Below are 17,485 nucleotides of genomic sequence, written 5' to 3' on the forward strand. Positions count from 1 at the left end.
ACGCTACTGGTTGGACGATATATATATGTGTGGATTAATTAAAAATTTACATTTAATTTTCATTTCATTTATTTATTTCAAATTCTCATTAAAAACATACAACACAACATATAATTCAAATTGAAAGAATACATGCACAGTATAAAAATACACAAAAATGGAAATTATAAATAACAAGAGAGAGAAAGAAAACCGACCCCAAAAATGAAAAGAACGGTATAGGAACAAAAGGACAAAACAAGAAAAGAAGAATAAATAAAAGCAAAAAAGCAAAAACAAATAAATAGAAAAGGGGAAAAAAAAGAACAAACCAGAAAATAAAATTGAACAGAAAAAAAATGAGGGAGAAAATAAAACAAAAAAATAAGAAAATAATTAACATGAAAATAAGCTCTTTTCTTGAAAAAAAAAACCCATAGGGTTAGGGAAAAAGCAGAGGCATTTAATTTCGTGACTGGTCGCCAGCCAAACCAATCCAAGAACCTGGCAAAATTTACGCCACTAGACTCATGAATTATCACAAGATCCTTTCTACTCGACGCCTCAGACGATAGCCTTTGTCAAGGCCTTCAGTTGTATTTTCTCCATAGGATCTTTAGTGAAATAGGGGGTCTGATAATAATACGAACATAGTCAAATCACATAATCATTTAATATTTTACTTGATTTTCTTTTAATCAAATTATTATTTTACCTGTCATTTTTGTTTTCTGCCTGTATGGTGATAAAAATCGATTTATCTCGTGTGCCTTCTCACAAGGCTTTACCAATTCTCCATTGCTTCCTGCACGACCGACTTTTGATGCACACCGGGTGATTTGCCCTAGTTTTGGGGCATCATTTCCAAGTTTTGAGGGCCGTGAGAGTTGCACATAAATTTGTGAGTATGTAGTTTTCCATTCTTACATTTTATTAAATTTCATCCTTCCTGCTGTGATTCCCAATGCTTCTTGGATTTTCATCTGGTGAGTTCGAGTACAACTCTGCGCAGCCCGAACACAGCGTAGACTACCTCAGGCAATGGTTTGTATAGGCTACACTACACTTCACTACCGCTACTCTCCGCTCCACCTACATGTATCCGAACCATCGGGTGACAAACATGACAATCGCTCTCACACCAAAAAACAAAGACAAACTGTGGCACTTTATGTATAGAAAGCCAGCACATGAAGACCTAAACATTCAACTGACTACTGTTACTAAACTTACCACCAGACACACTCTCTCCAAGTTGCCCTTTCTTCAAAACGTCTAAAAACCGGTGATTTGAAGCCGAATCGCGGTACCCTACACGTATTACATTCTCTGCCGAATCGAAAATGGCTCATTGCTCATGCAATGTTTTGAAATCGGCAGTGAATTATTTATATGTGAGAGGAACTCGATGTTGGCTCTAAATCACTAATTTTGAGGCTAACCGGAGGATGGATAATATGGACTGAAATTAAAATGAAAAGTAAGAAATCAAGCTTCTTATTCTTTTCAAGCTAGTTTCGGCGCGGCGCAGGGTTTTTACAATAAGTATGCTTTTTTTTTTTGCATGTTCGGGTAGGTGTCGCGTAGTGTAGCGGTAGTGAAGTGGAGCCTGCACAAAAAATCCATTCTTGAGGTAACCTAGGCCCCAATGACCATGTTCGGGCTGCCGCAGTAACCAGCTGCAGCTGTCTAGTAAAGTAGTATAGTGAGTGATTGTATTACCGACCGGCCTTGTATTACCGAACGTGCGCATCATACGCATCAGAAAATAATTCCAAATGCTCAAAATTCTGCAACATCCTTTCAAAGAGAACTTAAAGGTCAAGTCCACCTCAGAAAAATGTTGATTTGAATCAATAGGGAAAAATCAGACAAGCACAATGCTGAAAATTTCATCAAAATCGGATGTAAAATAAGAAAGTTATGACATTTCAAAGTTTCGCTTATTTTTAACAAAATAGTTATGTGAACGAGCCAGTTCCATCCAAATGAGGGAGTCGATGATGTCACTCAATCACTATTTCTTTTGTTTTTCATTGTTTGAATTATACAATATTTCAATTTTTACGAATTTGAAGATTAGGACCTCCTTGCCTGAACCACAAAATGTTAAAATAATGGAATTCCACGTGTTCAGGGAGGAATGAAACTTCATTTCACATGACAATGACGAGAAAATCAAAATATTTCATATTTCATATACTAGTAATAAAATACAAAAGAAATAGTGAGTGAGTGATGTCATCAGTTCCCTCATTTGCATACTGACCGAGATGTGCATGTAACTGTTTTGTGAAATGAAGCGAAACTTTAAAATGTCATAACTTTCTTATTTCACATCCGATTTTGATGAATTTTTCAGTGTTATGCTTGTTGAAATTTTCTCTTTTTATTCAAATCAAGTTTTTGTTGGGGTGGACTTGTCCTTTAAATAGAAAGATGATGAAAAATTGTCAAAAACACATTTTCAAAGTCTTAATATTCGAAAAATAATAAAATATGGTCAAAATAACGCGTCAGTGATTTTGTTGTTTTCTCAACTTTTCCCATAGAAAACACACGTTCGGTAATACGATACCTTTTTCAAGTGACCAAAATATTTTACATGCCAAGAGGGGTCCGATTGGAAGCTAATATTGTAAAAAGGAAAAACGATTTTGGCCAAATTTTTACATATTTATATTTTGTAGGTAATTGTGTATTCATGCTGAAAGTTTGGTGAATTTAATGAGAATAGTGTGTTTGATATGATTGAATTCATGAAAAGTGTTCGGTAATATGATCCACTACCATACTACCGTAATATCAATACGGTACTTTGATTAAAAATAGGACAAACAAGTCTGAAATAGATCTATACGACTTTCAAATAATTAACCTAAAAGTTGAAATATTGTGTAAATACTAAATGTCACAGGAGTCACAATGGAATGGCTGAGGCTGCTGAATTGAGGTCACACCAGCAGTTCGACAGCTGGCACCCGTCTGTTTCGAGGATTTTTTTTCACATTTTTTAATTTTTTCATTACTCCTCGTACACAGACGGCTTGCCATCGTGCAGCCACCATTATGTTTAGGGGGTTATTGATTTTTGTCTTCATTTCATAAAAATATATAAAAGAACTGTACCAAAATAAAGATTATCATTCCATTTTGGCCTGAAATGCACCAAAACGGGGAAAAAGATAAACTTAGATAGAAGGGGAAAAAACAGCCACTTACTTCGGCTGTCGTGCAACTTCACTTTCCTGTTTTATCCAAACTTAAATACATAAACATATGGCCATTGAGTCACTGTACAGATCGAGCTAACGTTAGATTAGAACTTTGGTCTCTGTATTTGGTGAGTGGAGCCAACGGAGTTCAGCGGAACAACCAACATAACAGAGACCGAAGCTTTTGGTCTAACCTAGCCAGGCGGCTTCTTGAGAGTAAAAATCATTTACTAACGTAGGCTTACTCTAAACGAAGCCAGGGAGTCCTTCCTATTCATCTGCGTGTACCGCAAAAAAACCTGAAACTTTCGCCCCCAAGATTTCTACTTTCCTTCTAAAAGATCTAGCTCTAAATCCACTCACACTAATACGAGGTTAGTATATATACTAACCTCGTACAAGGGACCGTATTTGACCCTGGATTTCGAAGTAGTCGGCAAACATCGCTTCATTGCTGAAGTAATATTTGCCGAAACTCCTTCTCGCTATGCACCGGGGCTCTTTCCGGTAAGTATCAATACATAAACAAATTATACATATGATTTGGAAATAATTTCCTTATAAAAAGAGCAAATTTTGCTTACCTCGGGCCTAGCAAGTGACTTCGTTTGTCTCTTCTAGTTCTACGGAAATACAAGGAAGCCCGTTGGTGGCGCTAATAAATTTCACAACCTTGATTCAGCTCCTCAGTAATTTTATTACTGTGTCTAAATTCTTTGAATGCGCAATTCTTATGATTAATTTACTAATTATGGGCACCAATAAATGAAATACCTTAAAAAACATAATTCAAGATTACTATTGGCGATGAAAACACTTTTTTGCAATTAATTTAAAACGATGACTAATAAAAAAAATTGAAAAAAATACACATGCCTGGAACGAAACCAGCAGTACAAGCTTTAACGAACGTTAATACGGTATACCAAAGTCTATACAATGAAAAGATTGGACACTTCACGGACTTCGCGTAATGCCTTGCGTCGATTTGCGTGTAAAATAGTGTAGGTGCCTAGTCTTTCCCTTGTCGTGTCTTTGATATGAATATAAATCGCACGCCCTCTTTGGGAGAAAATTGATATCCACGCTAACCAATTTTTATCTCCGTGAAATCTTCACTAAAGATCAAGAAAATATACATATTTTTTAAAAGAAACTTCAAGGAGAAGTCACGGAAGGATCTAAATGATTCGGTAAGTGTCATAGCAGAATGTGAAATACCAGATTATGCGTGATATTTTATGTGGGCAAAAGCCCAGTATATTTTAGATGTGTCGTGTGTGTCGCGTGCATATGACTGATATTCCTTCGCACGCGAGACGATATGAACCCATGGGTGGCTCTAAATCATGTACATGGGATACACTCACACAACATGCGAGGTTAGTATACTAACCTCGCTCAACGCATGTCATTTCATAATGAATTTAGACGTTTTCATTCATCACACGAATGTGAGAATATGAAACACGCCTAAATCTTCACAATATACTAAATTTAGTAATCTTAATCTTATAATGTAATCTAATTTTAAAAATCAGCACGAACTTATCTATAAAAATGGATTTTAAACGCTTACCTCCAAATCTCAGCCAGTTACTCCGTCCGATCCTTAATACTGCGGTGGAAATTACGCAAACAACAATCGAAATGCGAATTTTTCCTATCGAACAGTCTAGATTCAAGTCGCCGACGCATAATAGGAAATTGTACCAAAAATCAACAGGTTGCATGTCACGAATAATCGCTGATGGCGCTAGGGTAACGCGCCCGGTATTCGGTCACTTAAGGGGAAATCGCCGGTAAAATAAATACCTACCTCATTTATTTGTAAATCCACCGACCAGGAGAAAGAAAAAATTGTCCTCTTTCAGATTATTGAACTCATTTAGAATATTGAATATTGTTGAACAAAATATTGCCGATAGACCGAGGTGGTGTTTTCCGCCCAGTATTCGGTCACGCCGCCCAGAATTCGGTCGCGCGAAAACGCGCGATTTATCTGATGTTAACTATTCGAATTTCTCTTATGCTTATTGTTTTTTATTCCTTTTATGTGATCTCCACATCTTAATTATACATTTCTAGTGTTTATTTTTTAATAATAGCAACAATAAAACCTAATTAGTCCACTAAAAATAACAGAACAGGTGGAAGAATTGAGACTGAACGGTATTGTTTGAAATTTCGCCATGTGATGGCGTAAACTGAATATATGTTTCATTATTCATTCTATGAAAATACATGTTTAATAATTAACTTTTGTATTTTTTCTTCCCTCTTTTACAGGCAAAACTCCTTTTGTATTATTTTACTTTGTTTATGATTTATAATTTCCTACTTTCAATCACTTGTTTTGCTTTGCGACGTTACATTTCATGTTATTTTTTTTCTGTTTTATTTTGGTATTTATATAATCCCAACTTGCATGGTTTCTTACCTGTTTGCCGTTTTCATATTCCTATGCATGCCCCGGATGCATGCTCGTTTGTTTGGGGGTTTTGTGTTCTTATATTTTGTTTATGAATTTCAATTTCCTACTTTCAATCACTTGTTTTGCTTTTCGATGTTATGTTTATGTTGTTTTTGTGTTTTGTTTTGGTAACATTCCAACTTGCATGGTTTCATACCCGTTTGCCGTTTTCATTTTCAGATGCATGCTCGCTTGTTTGGGGTTGTTCTGTTTTTGTTTGAGGGAGTCTTTAATTATTTTGGTCTGTTTATTATTATTATTATTTTTTTGTTGTTGCTTATTTGGTAATTCAGTACAGTGGGGAATCCAAGCGGGGAGCAAGGTCCGTGTACCCGTAATTCCCGTTTCTTTTTACATGATAAAAGTGTCAAATTAAGGGGGCTCATCCCTGGATCCGCTACTGAGTAGAATTTATTATTTTGGAGATTTTACTTAATGTTCATAATTTTCTAAAATCATATTTTTAATCTGCCATCCCGATAGTCCTGATAGTCATTCATGAAAATCTATCAAATAACTTGGTTTTTGTTTTTAGTCGCTCCAGTCAATCACCAAAAGATAATCAGCCACACAACCTATGTCAAATAGTAGATCAACACTAGCTCATTCAAACTATGGGCATCAGAGAAGAGGATTATCTTTTGTATTTTTTAGGGGGTGGATGCAACAATAGAGGTCCCCAATGAATATTAATCCTCTGCTCTGCTGACCATATCAATCCCCTCTCGTTAAGATTATATAAATTTTCAATCACTCAGAATTTTTAATACAACAATCCAAAACGGAATCAACCAGAAAATGGCACAGCATCATCGTTTCAGTCAATTTCATTACAGACAAAGAGTCAAATGGGCAACATGTTATTGAAACTTCACGTCTTTGCAGTCAAGATGTTGTATATTTTTTTCAGTCTATGAAATAAATGGCAAGGTGAATGTAGAATTAATACAAATGGCAAATAAGTTTCATACTCTTGTCTTTCATAAATGGAAAGAAATCAATAAATCAAATACTCTGTAACAAAATTTACTGTTTGGCCATCTACGTACAATACATAAAATTTATATAAAATTAAGAATGATATGAATACAAACAATAGAATGTAAAAATAATTCTTGTACTGCAAAATAATTAGTACCAGGGCGTAACAACTGCGTAGAATATATATTTTCTTTGTAATTTCTTGGATTTTATATTAGTTTATTTTTTACAATAAAATTAATGGCTCAATGATACTTATAAGATCTACGTCGGCCTCCGATATAGGGAAAGCGAAGAGGAAATTTGGATTTCATATCATTCCTTTGATAAATCAAACAAAGTTTTAGGGAACATTGTCATATAAGAGGTCATTGAAGACTATCTTTAATTCACTCAATGCTAAATCTTTCTTGAATACAAGTGTGGTACGCCTTCTTGATGAAATAATTTGAATGAAGATAATGTACATAAATTAATTTCATCATAATGGCCTTAATCTATTATTCTTACACTATCCTTTTCATAATTATGCTCATTGTTTTATTGCAACTTCCTTCAATATCATCATTTACTGGTTCCATATTAAAACACAAAACTACTGCCCTCGCTATTGTCATTTCCTTTACTACATCAATGGTCCTTTAAATCCCCCAAAAATGAACGAGAAACATTAAAAGGGAAAGAAAGACAAAATAACGACGAGACCGACAATTAATTTTGAATCATCTGCTGAAACTCTAGTCTCTTCACCCCGAATTTTGCCATCCGCTGTTCCCATGCCGCCAAATTTGCTTTCATAGCAACGGACAGGTAAGGGCTGGAACCATGCCGCGATTTTACTGGTGTCTTCCCATCGATCTGTGGAGAAACTGGTAAGGAAACATTTTAGAACATTTGAATTACACAGCATGATGGAAATTACCGATTGATATAATAGTTTAAGTTCAGAGTATGGTTAAGTAAATAAAAAGATGTAGACCTACTTTATCCCTATGCGTTGATTTAGGTATCCCATATACCTCAGACGCCCTCCTTTTTGACATCTTGTCTACCATCCAATACCGAGTTGTCAACCTGCTGTTTGATATACTGTTAGTAAAGATTTTGATATCTGTTTGAAAAGTCATTGAAAGTATGAACTCAAAGAATTTAAAATTAATATTAGACGAAAGGAACATTTTATTAATTCTATAAATCACTTTAGGCCTAACTCGGGCAACTGAATTCCAATTGAATTCACAACAGTAACTGATAATTCTAACCGAATTCGTCAACATTGTCATCCACTTTCGATTGATGTTATTAGCAATGATGACAATATTAAAAGGCCCCTTGTTTTAAATTAAAACGACCAAGAAAATTAGCCGCAGACCTCTGATATGTGAGGGACGGGCAAAATTGAGGGGCAAAATTGAGGGGCAATTTTCCAGCCTTTGATCTAGCAATGACGTCTTTTAAAATAACACTCGTGGAAGAGCCTTTTTAATTTTTTTTTTCTTGGGGGGTCCATCCTCCCTGGAACCGGATGTATTATTCAAATTAATAATAATATTGAAAATAACTATAACATTAAAAAAATAACACGGTTTAACTATTGAGGTTGAGTTTGACTATTGAGGCCAAAAAGGAAATCACTAAGACTTAATCTCAATCACGTTAAAGGCAATATCAAAATGAGCCCTGGTCAAATTCGCCAACTTCGTCACCATCGTCATTCACCCGCTCATATTGCATTTTCACAGGCAATAAACATCTTTGTTTTAAGATTTTTATTAATAAAAATAATTGTACTAGGTATATTCTTAACTTATTTAGGCCTAACGTAGGCATATCATTTGCCCTATCATTTGAGAAAGATGTAGACTTCAACTCAATCACGCAAAGGCAATCAAAATGAGCCTTGGTCAAATTTACCAACTTCGTCACCATCGTCATTCACCTGCTCAAATTGCATTTTCATAGGCAATAAACATCTTTGATTTAAGATTTTTATTCATGAAAAATAATTTTAGATATATTCTAAACTTATTTAGGCCTAACAGAACAAAATAATGGATTAAGATAAGTGTTTCACTTGCGAGGAGCAACGTATCTGCACGCTCTTCCCTCCTCACAAACACACCGGCAAAACACTCAATGTTGCGCGACCGAATTCTGGTCGAGCGCCCTCTCACTATAGGGGCAATGTATAAGCCCTCGCTACTCATCAGTTTCACTGCTAGTTGCATATTCGCTGCGAGTGGGTGAACACACAAGTCTTCCCCTTCACACTCGTACCAAATTCACTACACCTACACACAAAGTCATGACGTCACAAGAGTTTACATGAGGCTGCGTCCGTTTAACTCAATAGCTAAGAAACCCGGAAGTAAACAAAACCCCCCCGACGCGGTCAATTTTAAGGTTAGTTTTTGGCTGTGTGCTTGTCTTAATCAACATTTTTTTTTAGGTGGGCTGGAAGTGCTGGTTTCTTGCATGATATGCCAAAGTTTTCTGGCTCATGCATTATTATTTTTTTTTCAACAGCTGTTGAAACAGCTGTCTGACCGAATTCTGGGAGGTGACCGAATACCGGGCGCGTTACCCTACATCATAAAATAACGCTGAACAGCGAAAAAAATGCGGAGCGCCTAGAACGCAGCCAGCAGTACAGCTGATCTGACGTAAACGACGTAAACAAGTTTATTAAATAATGCCGCGCGCCCTCTCTGTGCGTATAGAGAGAACCAGCTAATCGGGGCCATGCCTGCTTCGACATCAAGAAAAATCATCGATATAATTATAAAGTACCAGAAAGACAGAGAGGAATTGAAATTGGCTTCATATCGTTCGGTAAGTTTCATATCCAAAGCTTACTTCATGTAAAATGTAGATAAATTTTAAATTTTTAAATAAGAATAAAAAACTTATTGCAAGTGCCGTGCCAGCAGTTATCCTGTGCACGGCGGCGGTAATGTACCCATAGGTGCATGGGATAAAACTTCATTTCCGACGGAAGAGACTTGCCCGATGTTTACGCCGCCATCTTCAATCTTGATTCTTGTTTCTTATTGTACTTCCCCAACGTTACGCGACGCTCGCGTCCGTAAGGCGTAACGTCTTTTCACAATATTTTTTCATTTTTTTGATGAATTCTTGTTTAAAAATAACGAGAGCGTAGAAATGTCGGAAATGAAGTTTTATCCCATGACCCATGTACATAACATACTACATCATGTACTACTACTAAAAAGTACTAGGGCCTACATCATGATTTACAAATTACAGCTAGGGCCTAGATCTTTTTTTAGAAGGAAAGTAGAAATCTCGGGGGCGAAAGTTTCAGGGTTTTTTGCGGTACACACAGATGAATAGGAAGGACTCCCTGGCTTCGTTTAGAGTAAGCCTACGTTAGTAGGCCTATAGTAAATGATTACTATCAAGAAGCCGCCTGGCTAGTCTAATCAGCGGTACTACGATAACCCATCCGGTACAACCCATCCATTATCGGCGAAAGTCTGGCGGTGCCCTTTCCCCGTGTTCGGCAAATTGATTTCGGTACGAACGGTATTCGCTTACGGATTTTAGTTTAACACATGTAATTTTATTCATGCAATTTATTACATTCAAAATGGAAAAACGTTAATATATGTCACATACCTTGGCTGTTGGCACAACCGTAATCTTCTTAAAGTTGTAAAGAGCCATGTTCTAGTTCGACTTGCAACCTCTTTCGCAATAAAATTTGTGCGATGCATGGATATGAATGCAGCTAGCATACAGCGCATGACATACCGGTACTGTTAAATACCTAGTATATATGGCTGGCAGCGCAGCGCAGGCTAGGCCACGTGCATGAGGGATCTCGACCATGGGCCGATTGCACGAAAGGGTCTTTGCAAGGACCGTCTTTCGTGTCGCCCATCTTTTATGATACGCCATGTGAAACGCATTTCAAATAAATTATCTGCAAATATATTTTATTTGTCCGTTAGAATAAACAAAAATATTTTTTTATAAAATGATGTGATATCTCATGAAATTGTATAAAATTTGATTTAAAAGCTAGCTTACGAATTTCATTTGTTTATCATAAATTTCAGAAACACCCCGCTTATAGCGCATCATAAAAGATGGGCGACACGAAAGACGGTCCTTGGAAAGACCCTTTCGTGCAATCGGCCCCATGGAGCTTCTTTCGTCGAGCAAATTCCGGGGGGGGGGGTGGTAGTAGAAGGCCCATTGGTGGGAATGGTGGTCTAAATTTTTGTGGGAAGCTGGAGGGGCAAATATGGCAACAGTAAAATAAAAAGTAGAATACATGATTAATTATATATCCCTTTGAAATTGTTAGGAAGATTTAGTTGGATTTTGGGCGTAGGCCTACAGTGTAATATGATGACTTATTATGCAATCATCGTAGGGCGGATATTATATAGAGGGGGAGGTATAGAAAACTAGAAATTGACAAGCCCCAAAAAGGAGGGCTTGGGGTCAAGTCTAGTCAGATACAATGATTTATAAAGAAGGGCCCTATTATTCACATGTTCCGAGATTAAAATTAGAGCTAAAAGATCGAAGCTCGTATTGACCAAATATTATTATTATAATGATTTATTTGGCAAAGAAAATTACAAAAAAAATACATTTCAGTATAAACATACAATTCAAAGTCAGAGATAAGAAATATAGACCAAAATTGAAACGCCATAGTAGACCTACTGATGATTTTCATTAGACCAAATATTAATTGGAGTTTGCATGGTTATCAGACGAAATGGGTATTTATAGACACAATGATATTTGACTCTAAACTTCAATGCAATTATGGACGAAATATTAATTGATAAACATAATGGTTAATGGAAAATTGGTTTTAGACCAGAAGATAAATAGACCAAGTAAAGTGATAAATTGAAAAACTGGTATTGGACTAAATGCATGACCATCACATTACTAAGGTAATAGATCTGATAGTTATTAGACCAATATATTTAGATAAATTCCCATGTTAGTATTGGATGAACAATAATGTCAAATAGATCTCTTGGACAAACTGTTAGACCAAATGATGTTGGACGATTTGGGTGTTTGACCATAAATGCCCCCCCCCCCCCGATGACTCCGGGCAAGGGAACCGATCGGAGGTAGATCGAGATTAGATCAAGATCTGTATGCGGATACTATGATAAGCTAACAAACTTAAAAAAGAAAGAAAAGGAAGGGAAATTTGCGGTATACCAGCCTCTATATGATTTTTTGCTTTAATGACTTCCTTTAAAAGGGCGACAATTTATTTTCGCTTACACCCTTCTCTCGTGACTTTTCAGAAATGTTGTACTATATAGCTCCCTCCTTTTTTTGTGGGGGGGGGGGGGGTGAGAGCCCGGAGGAGAGTGGATCATCTGTATTTTAGATCTGTATGGCTAAACTTCATGTTCGAGTCTAGTCGGAAATGGTGGTTCCCGTATACACCATCTTGATATATTTTTTAACCAATTTTTTTTGTATTGCCTGAAGTGTCTTTAGTCAATCTTGACGTTCCCTTTGCCAAATCGTGGCCATGGGGTTCAAAATTTGCAATTTTGGCGGCCATCTTGGATTTTTCATGAAAATCATTTATTTCCATATTTTTTCCACAGACAATGTGAAAATCTTAAATGAATACGCTTTTCACAATGATTTAGATAGTACTTTCTTCTGGTCTGAATAAAAAGATTCAGCTCTATAGCGCATAGCGCTCGCATCATTTGGTTAGTGAAATACGTATGGTCTTAATGAATTCCTATATATATATATATACATATACAAATATATATATATATAAAGCCTTAATGCCCCTCTTCAGTTCTGATCGAATTAAAAAAAAATCAGCTCGAGTTTCGCGATCGCGTGATTTGATTAGAGAGATACATAATTATCTTTTTAAAGGGATGGTCCAGGCTGGAGATACTTATACCTAAATAAATAGAGTAAAATTCACAAAGCAAAATGCTGAAGATTTGATCAAAATCGGATAACAAATAGCGAAGTTATTGAATTTTAAAGATTTGCATTTTTCTTTATGAATATTCGTTAGGTGGGCTGATGATCCCCACTTGTTCTTTTGTATTTTAATACATGAAATTAGGTTTTTTTCAAAAAAATTCTACCAAGAACTAAAACAATTGGATGGACAACTGATTAAAGGCATTAGTTATTATTTTATTGCCGCAACTTATTTCATCATAATGGAGACACATCATTTACACATGTATGAAATAATTAAACATTTATTATTTCATGTAATAACATAAGAAAAAGGAAAGTGTGGATGTAACATCATCAGCCCACCTAATAACTGTTTTCATAAAATAAAGCTGAAAAACTCAGGGATTTCAATCTCAGACGACCTTTACGGCAGCAAATTATACCATCTTGAAGACTGCAAGGGAATCGGCAAAAGTCTCAGCAGCGTTGTCCGGCGACAGGCACGTTTTTTTTTTTTGGCTCTTCCTTCAAACAATGGGTCAACCGTCAAGAAACTTGTAAGATCTGTAGAAGAAGCTAAAAATTTACAATGATGATGATGATTGTGAAAGATCATTTAGTGACTTGCCAGACCTAAATTCCTGAGAGATACGTATTATTTACAGGGACATTTTTTAGACACTTTTTGTCTCGCCCACCAGAGGTGAAGGCGAGACTTAAGGATCAAATGTCGTCCGTCACAAACCTTATGACACATAACTGCGCTTTTCAACCAAACTTGGATGGTAGATGGACTTGGGGGACCTGCATGTTATGCTGCAGTCGGAGGTCACATGGTAAGGTCAAATGTCATTTCAGGTCAACGTTAAAGTTTACATGCAGTGACTCTCTTATGACACCTAACTCCGCAACCGCAAATCACTTTTCAACAAAACTTGGATGGTAGATGGACTTGGGGCCGGGGACCTGCATGTTATGCTGCAGTCGGAGGTCACATGGTAAGGTCAAAGGTTATTTTCAGGCCAACGTTGAAGTTTACATGCAAGACTCTCTTATGAGACCTAGTAACTCCGCCACCGTAAATCACTTTTCAACCAAACTTGGTAGATGGACTTGGGGGACATGCATGTTTTGCTGCAGTCGGAGGTCACATGGTAAGGTCAAATGTTATTTTCAGGCCAACGTTGAAGTTTACATGCAAGACTCTCTTATGAGACCTAACTCCGCAACCGTAAATCACTTTTCAACCAAGCTTGGATGGTAGATGCAGGGGCCGCGGACCTGCATATTATGCTGCAGTCGGAGGTCACATGGTAAGGTCAAAGGTTATTTTCAGGCCAACGTTGACGTTTACATGCAAGACTCTCTTATGAGACCTAGTAACTCCGCCACCGTAAATCACTTTTCAACCAAACTTGGTAGATGGACTTGGGGGACACAGTGCATGTTTTGCTGCAGTCGGAGGTCACATGGTAAGGTCAAAGGTTATTTTCAGGCCAACGTTGAAGTTTACATGCAAGACTCTCTTATGAGACCTAACTCTGCAACCGTAAATCACTTTTCAACCAAGCTTGGATGGTAGATGCAGGGGCCGCGGAAGCGGGGGGGGGGGAGGGGGGGGGGCTGGGGGGCTTCAGCCCCCCACCTTTTTCCAAAACCGTGTACAAAAACGTAAAAATTACCATAGGATTGTGATTTTTTGCATGGTCACCCCCCCCCCCCCCCACTTTGAAAACCGTTCCGCGGCCCCTGAGATGGACTTGGGGGACCTAGATTTTGTGCTGCAATCGGAGGTCACATGGTAAGGTCAAAAGGTCATTTTTAGGTCAACGTTAACGTTTTTTGGAAAATTCGCGATTTTGGAGCACCATTGTAGAAAAAGGCGTTTCTGCTTTGCAGTAAACACACTTTTATTCTTTATTCTGAAACCACTTGGAGACGAGAGAGTAGACCCTCCTCTATCAGCTACATAATAAAGAAGTGCTGGGACATCGAATCGTACTCCCTTCAGGTGGCTGCCGACGTCACCCACCCGTTTTCCGTATTTTGCCTATTTATGGGGAAATCTGACATTTTGGAGCCCCAATTGAGGACAAAAGGTGTTCTGCTATATAGCAAGCCTCTTTCATTGTCTTAAAACCACTTGGAGACAAAAGGGTAGGTTTTTATCTATCAGCTACATATAAAGAACTGAAGCCTACCCACTCAGGGGGCTACCGAACTCACCTACCCCTATTCCGTATTTTGCCCATTTCTTGGAAAATTCGTCATTTTGAAGCCCCTTGAGGAAAAAGGCGTTACTGCTTTGCAGTAAAGCCTTTTTTATTGTAATGTTACCGCTTGGAGACGAACAAGTAGGATTTCTTCTATCAGGTACATATAAACATGATAAAGACGTCCTGGCACATTGAAGCCTACCCCCTTCAGGGGCTGCCGAAGTCTCCCTCACCTATTTGCTTATTTTTCCTATTTATTGAAAAATTCGCAGGGTTTTTGAGCCCCCATTCACACACAAAGGCACTATATAGTAAAGCCACTTTTATTATTTGAAACCACTTGGAGATAAAGGAATATATGCCAGCTACATGTCAAGAAGTGTTGACACATCAACGCTATTCCCTTAGGGACTGCCAAAGTCATCCCACCTTTTTTGCCTATTTTGCCTATTTATGGAAAAAAGGAAGTAATTTTGAGGAAGAGAGTGGCATTTGGGGGCATTTGTACCACACAGTAACGTTTATTTATTTCCAATGATATAATATGGAAAAGATAGAGGATAAATTTTGTTCCACAAATTGATTTTAATATACTCTCTGGCACATTGAAGCCTACCCCTACGAGAGCTTTTAGAGTTTACCCCATTCGGGCATATTAAAGACTACCTTCACGGGAACCTGTCAAGAGTTGCCTCATCCCTTTTTGTACTTGGCTTACGTGTGTATTCGGAAGTATCCTCTTGGGTATGGTGGCCCTGAAGGGACATCGCAAATAGACCAAATCGCGAATATTCACGACGAAATTCACGACGTCGCCAATTTCGTCGTCAATTTGAATATTCACGACGAAATTCACGTCTCACGACGAAATTCACGACGTCGTGAATTTCGTCGCCAATTTCGTCGTGAATTTGTTTTGCTTGCCTGGGTGGTATGCGGGTTGAAACCAATTCGTCTGCTGCTAATTCCTCCACTGCAGGGTCGATCTACATTCATTTAGTCTAATGCAATTCTGTCCATTAACTTTTCGCCTAACAACCATATGGTCCAATAACCATTTGGTCCAGTCATCACTTCGTCTATAATCACCAGTTCGTCTATGACCATTTCGTCTCATAACTAGTTGGTCTAATATCAATTTTATTTTCCTTAATTTCGCCCAATTAACACTTAGTTCAATTAGACCAAATGGCATATGGAATAAATGGCAATTGGACCAACTTGGTTATTAGACAAAATGGCATGTGGATAGTGGACGAACTGATGGTAGACCAAATGAAAGCAGACGAGTTGGCATTAGACCAATTAAAAAAAAAACATTGAAACGACAGAACGATGTCCACTGCTATCCATATGCATAGGCGGATCCAGGGGGGGGGGCCGAGGGAGCAAAAAAAAAGGAAAAAAGGAAAGAAATAAAAAAGGAGGGTTCAGAGAGTAGAAAAAAAGAAGAGGAGGATCGAGACGAGTGAATAAAGTAAGGTGAGGGGAAGACATGGAAATAAAAAGAATATTTCATGTCACTATATAAAAATTTTGCTCGCGCTTCGCGCTCACATTGCCTGTTGGGTGATTTTCATATCTTGTTCAATATGGAGTTTAAATATCAAGTTTGGAAGTCAATATACAAAACATATTTCATCTCGAAAATCAAACTTTCATTATTTTGCATGATTAACAAATTGATTTTTAAAAAGTGCTCTGTAAATATGACAGTTTTATGGTCTGAATATTAACATTTTCCGCTTGCGCTGCTTGCCCGCAAATTTCGATTTATCATGTACCTATTATTTTCGTGTATTCCATAAAGTTTTCAAAATATCCCTTTTCAGGTCTGATTGTCAAAACGTATCAGCTAGCGCTACACGCTCGCATTTTGATCGTATGTCTCAATATTGATTATACAATCCCCTTTTCATGACAATGCAAAGATTTAGGCTCGCAATTTGCGCTCGCATTAATTGTTAAAATATATTAACTGATGCATTCTATTTATAATTACAAAAGTGTTTGAAATATCCAGTTTCAGGCCATAATATCATCAGACTTTACGCCCTCATTAGGCATTAATGAATAAGATATTAATTTAATAATTGAATTGTCCCTTTTGCTTCATCTCGCGCATAGCAAGAGGAATAGGAAGACATTCATCATTTTCATATGATGACATGTCCTACATGTCCTAAGGATGTACCGGTCCTATGTCAAAACTCAAAGTAATTATAATGAAAAAAAATCAACTCTGTGCAATCCATATCCACTTTACAATTTTTTTACAAAGTGCTTGAAATATAGAGCTGAAATTTACTTTTTTTTCAGATCGGAATATCAAATAGTTTAAGCTCGCGCTTCGCGCTCGCTTTGATTTTCATGATAAAATATGTATTTACAATGCCTAGATTCTAGGTCTAAATATGAAACACACGCGTGCATGTTTATTCAGATATTCAACTTGTTCTCTATTTAAATCATTATCCAGTTTCAGATAACAATATAAACAATTTTCTGCTCGCACTTTGTGCTTGCATCATTGATGTAGGAATTACTCATTCTTTTCCAAATTTACAAAACATGAATAGAGTGTCCAGTAACGATTTTGTTGAACTTTGGTTCACAACACAAAAAACAGAAAATAACGAAGAGTTTTTAATTATAGGATAAAATACATAAGA

The sequence above is a fragment of the Lytechinus pictus genome, chromosome 3 (assembly GCF_037042905.1).
Source record: "Lytechinus pictus isolate F3 Inbred chromosome 3, Lp3.0, whole genome shotgun sequence".
Classification (NCBI taxonomy): Eukaryota; Metazoa; Echinodermata; class Echinoidea; order Temnopleuroida; family Toxopneustidae; genus Lytechinus; species Lytechinus pictus.